The sequence below is a fragment of the Schistocerca gregaria genome, chromosome 3 (genome assembly GCF_023897955.1).
Source record: "Schistocerca gregaria isolate iqSchGreg1 chromosome 3, iqSchGreg1.2, whole genome shotgun sequence".
NCBI lineage: Eukaryota > Metazoa > Arthropoda > Insecta > Orthoptera > Acrididae > Schistocerca > Schistocerca gregaria.
The window spans coordinates 755,511,521-755,516,527 of record NC_064922.1 but is presented as its reverse complement, the minus strand read 5'-3'; the positions used below and the strand labels follow the sequence as shown (position 1 = coordinate 755,516,527).

Here is a 5,007-nt window from a genome sequence, read left to right as displayed (position 1 = left end):
TGTACCGTCAAGAGCGACGTTCGTCATTAATGGATTAAAGTTAAGTATTCCACCAGCTACGTCCGTTTCTCTCTATTGTAATTCCCTTGTCATGTCCAGACCTCACGCCAGCCTGCGTGAGCTAAAACGCGTACATTTCGGCCTCCTTTAGGTATACGGGTTGGCTCTCCTGCCAACCACAACACTCTGCTCCCACGGAAGGGGGAGGAGGGTAAGGATGAGCCAAATAGTACCCCGAAAGTAGGGAATTTTATTTTATTTTTTATTCGCTTTCTAAAGTCACTTTATTCTCAAGCAGTGGCCGGTCGGCTGCCTGTAACTTTCCCGTCCCACGGTCCTGCAATAACAAGTCAGCACTGGGATAGGCAACCTCGATCATGCGCCTCCCTCGTGTGCTGACGGAGTAACGCCATCTCTGCCACACTGAGCAGGCCACGTTCTGGAAGTTTCCATGCTGCCCCTCGGGTTTCTCAGCTTCTGATCAATCGAGGCTGAGGAAGCCGCGTAGCCGTGCAGGATGTACCCTGCCGCCCTCCGCCGGCGCTCCCTCTCGATGGCGCACCCCAGTAGCAGGAAACATCTCCTGCCCTTCCTGGCGCTGCGGCACCACGGACTTTGTTTTGCAGTAGCTGCCATGCCAGTCGGACTTGTCTGAATGGCAGACACCGATTTTCCTTAGCTGTGCGAACTACGTTTCGCCCCTGACCATGCTCTGGCTCACCCTCGCCTCCCTAGGCCTGACTATGTGGCCCATTTCAATACTGTTTTGCTAATGAAAGACCTAGGAACTAAAACCCACCCAATGGTTTATCCCTGCCCACCATCTTCCACTCTGGCTATCCTGTACAATACAATGTCAAATAATTTTCTTTGCATGGTAAATGATCATAATGGGTAACAGATAAACGAATGTCTATGAATTTAAACAAAGTATTTAAAATATCTGTGGATGGATTTAATGACTAAATGTATCAATGGCCACCGAGCTACGCAATGCAATTAGTTTTAAGTTTTTTTTTCTTTCACCGGCCAGTGCATCATCACGGTGCAGAAGAAGAGAATTATGTCGAGAGTAGCAGGTACCAAATGAAGAAACGGGCTCCATCTCGAGTAAACAATTTAGATATAAGGATATTTTTACAATGAAAAATGAAATATGCATCGTCACATTGTATCTCCGTGACAATTGTCAGTGCCTATTCGCTGCAGCGTATACATCAACAATTAAGCATGAGATTTCGCAAAAACCAATTAATTTTTATCGTGTCACATGAAAGTTGGATAGTGACATTTCAAGGGATTTGAGAAAGATAAGTCTACGATGGTTAAAACGTCATATTTCACACTAAGCTACAAGTGAATTGAAGTAAATAGCACTACCACATGAAGAAACAACTTGATACTAGTTAGTACACATTATGGCCAAGAAGGGACGTCGAACAGATGCGCAGAACTATAGACCTATATCTCTAACGTCGATCAGTTGTAGAATTTTGGAACGCGTATTATGTTCGAGTATAATGACTTTTCTGGAGACTAGAAATCTACTCTGTAGGAATCAGCATGGGTTTCGAAAAAGACGGTCGTAGGGCCATAGACACGGGTTCACAGGTAGATGCCATGTTTCTTAACGTCCGCAAGGCGTTCGATACAGTTCCCCCCAGTCATTTAATGAACAAAGTAAGAGCATATGGACTATCAGACCAATTGTGTGATTGGATTGAAGAGTTCCTAGATAACAGAACGCAGCATGTCATTCTCAATGGAGAGAAGTCTTCCGAAGTAAGAGTGATTTCAGGTGTGCCGCAGGGGAGTGTCATAGGACCGTTGCTATTCACAATATACATAAATGACCTTGAGGAAGACATCGGAAGTTCACTGAGGCTTTTTACAGATGATGCTGCGGTGTATCGAGAGTTTGTAACAATGGAAAATTGTAGTGAAATGCAGGAGGACCTGCAGCGAATTGACGCATGGTGCAGGGAATGGCAATTGAATCTCAATGTAGACAAGTATAATGTGCTGCGAATACATAGAAAGATAGATCCCTTATCATTTAGCTACAAAATAGCAGGTCAGCAACTGGAAGCAGTTAATTCCATAAATTATCTGGGAGTACGCATTAGGAATGATTTAAAATGGAATGATCATATAAACTTGATCGTTGGTAAAGCAGATGCCAGACTGAGATTCACTGAAAGAATCCTAAGGAAATGCAATCCGAAAACAAAGGAAGTAGGTTATAGTACGCTTGTTCGCCCACTGCTTGAATACTGCTCAGCAGTGTGGGATCCGTACCCGATAGGGTTGATAGAAGAGATAGAGAAGATCCAACGGAGAGCAGCGCGCTTCGTTACAGGATCATTTAGTAATCGCGAAAGCGTTACGGAGATGATAGATAAACTCCAGTGGAAGACTGCAGGAGAAACGCTCAGTAGCTCGGTACGGGCTTTTGTTAAAAGTTTCGAGAGCATACCTTCACCGAAGAGTCCAAGCAGTATATTGCTCCCTCCTACGTATATCTCGCGAAGAGACCATGAGGATAAAATCAGAGAGATTAGAACCCACACAGAAGCTTACCGACAATCTTTCTTTCCACGAACAATACGAGACTGGAATAGAAGGGAGAACCGATAGAGGTACTCAATGTACCCTCCGCCACACACCGTCAGGTGGCTTGCGGAGTATGGATGTAGATGTAGATGTAGATGTAGATGTCCATGAAACGAAAGTTCCTTAGCAACTAGTACATGACTGTATGAGTAACATTTCCTCATAAATCCTTGAACCAGTAGATGAGCATTTCCTTTCTTGAAACTTCCTGGCAGATTAAAACTGTGTGCCCGACCGAGACTCGAACTCGGGACCTTTGCCTTTCGCGGGCAAGTGCTCTACCAACTGAGCTACCGAAGCACGACTCACGGCCGGTACTCACAGCTTTACTTCTGCCAGTATCCGTCTCCTACCTTCCAAACTTTACAGAAGCTCTTCTGCGAACCTTGCAGAACTAGCACTCCTGAAAGAAAGGATATTGTGGAGACATGGCTTAGCCACAGCCTGGGGGATGTTTCCAGAATGAGATTTTCACTCTGCAGCGGAGTGTGCGCTGATATGAAACTGCCACAATATCCTTTCTTTCAGGAGTGCTAGTTCTGCAAGGTTCGCAGAAGAGCTTCTGTAAAGTTTGGAAGGTAGGAGACGGATACTGGCAGAAGTAAAGCTGTGAGTACCGGGCGTGAGTCGTGCTTCGGTAGCTCAGTTGGTAGAGCACTTGCCCGCGAAAGGCAAAGGTCCCGAGTTCGAGTCTCGGTCGGGCACACAGTTTTAATCTGCCAGGAAGTTTCATATCAGCGCACACTCCGCTGCAGAGTGAAAATCTCATTCTGGAAACATCCCCCAGGCTGTGGCTAAGCCATGTCTCCACAATATCCTTTCTTTCAGGAGTGCTAGTTCTGCAAGGTTCGCAGAAGAGCTTCTGTAAAGTTTGGAAGGTAGGAGACGGATACTGGCAGAAGTAAAGCTGTGAGTACCGGGCGTGAGTCGTGCTTCGGTAGCTCAGTTGGTAGAGCACTTGCCCGCGAAAGGCAAAGGTCCCGAGTTCGAGTCTCGGTCGGGCACACAGTTTTAATCTGCCAGGAAGTTTCATATCAGCGCACACTCCGCTGCAGAGTGAAAATCTCATTCTGGAAACATCCCCCAGGCTGTGGCTAAGCCATGTCTCCACAATATCCTTTCTTTCAGGAGTGCTAGTTCTGCAAGGTTCGCAGAAGAGCTTCTGTAAAGTTTGGAAGGTAGGAGACGGATACTGGCAGAAGTAAAGCTGTGAGTACCGGGCGTGAGTCGTGCTTCGGTAGCTCAGTTGGTAGAGCACTTGCCCGCAAAAGGCAAAGGTCCCGAGTTCGAGTCTCGGTCGGGCACACAGTTTTAATCTGCCAGGAAGTTTCATATCAGCGCACACTCCGCTGCAGAGTGAAAATCTCATTCTGGAAACATCCCCCAGGCTGTGGCTAAGCCATGTCTCCACAATATCCTTTCTTTCAGGAGTGCTAGTTCTGCAAGGTTCGCAGAAGAGCTTCTGTAAAGTTTGGAAGGTAGGAGACGGATACTGGCAGAAGTAAAGCTGTGAGTACCGGGCGTGAGTCGTGCTTCGGTAGCTCAGTTGGTAGAGCACTTGCCCGCGAAAGGCAAAGGTCCCGAGTTCGAGTCTCGGTCGGGCACACAGTTTTAATCTGCCAGGAAGTTTCATATCAGCGCACACTCCGCTGCTGAGTGAAAATCTCATTCTGGAAACATCCCCCAGGCTGTGGCTAAGCCATGTCTCCACAATATCCTTTCTTTCAGGAGTGCTAGTTCTGCAAGGTTCGCAGAAGAGCTTCTGTAAAGTTTGGAAGGTAGGAGACGGATACTGGCAGAAGTAAAGCTGTGAGTACCGGGCGTGAGTCGTGCTTCGGTAGCTCAGTTGGTAGAGCACTTGCCCGCAAAAGGCAAAGGTCCCGAGTTCGAGTCTCGGTCGGGCACACAGTTTTAATCTGCCAGGAAGTTTCATATCAGCGCACACTCCGCTGCAGAGTGAAAATCTCATTCTGGAAACATCCCCCAGGCTGTGGCTAAGCCATGTCTCCACAATATCCTTTCTTTCAGGAGTGCTAGTTCTGCAAGGTTCGCAGAAGAGCTTCTGTAAAGTTTGGAAGGTAGGAGACGGATACTGGCAGAAGTAAAGCTGTGAGTACCGGGCGTGAGTCGTGCTTCGGTAGCTCAGTTGGTAGAGCACTTGCCCGCGAAAGGCAAAGGTCCCGAGTTCGAGTCTCGGTCGGGCACACAGTTTTAATCTGCCAGGAAGTTTCATATCAGCGCACACTCCGCTGCAGAGTGAAAATCTCATTCTGGAAACATCCCCCAGGCTGTGGCTAAGCCATGTCTCCACAATATCCTTTCTTTCAGGAGTGCTAGTTCTGCAAGGTTCGCAGAAGAGCTTCTGTAAAGTTTGGAAGGTAGGAGACGGATACT

The 5,007-nt window shown here is 47.3% G+C and overlaps 2 non-coding genes across 2 annotated transcripts; both read left to right on the top strand.

Annotated features, from left to right (window-relative positions):
- Positions 1-3,843: 3,843 nt before the first annotated feature.
- Trnal-caa (transfer RNA leucine (anticodon CAA)) lies at positions 3,844-3,918 on the top strand. The gene has a single exon. It is a non-coding gene; the product is annotated as a tRNA-Leu (tRNA).
- Positions 3,919-4,443: 525 nt separating this feature from the next.
- On the top strand, positions 4,444-4,518 carry Trnal-caa (transfer RNA leucine (anticodon CAA)). The gene has a single exon. It is a non-coding gene; the product is annotated as a tRNA-Leu (tRNA).
- Positions 4,519-5,007: the final 489 nt, after the last annotated feature.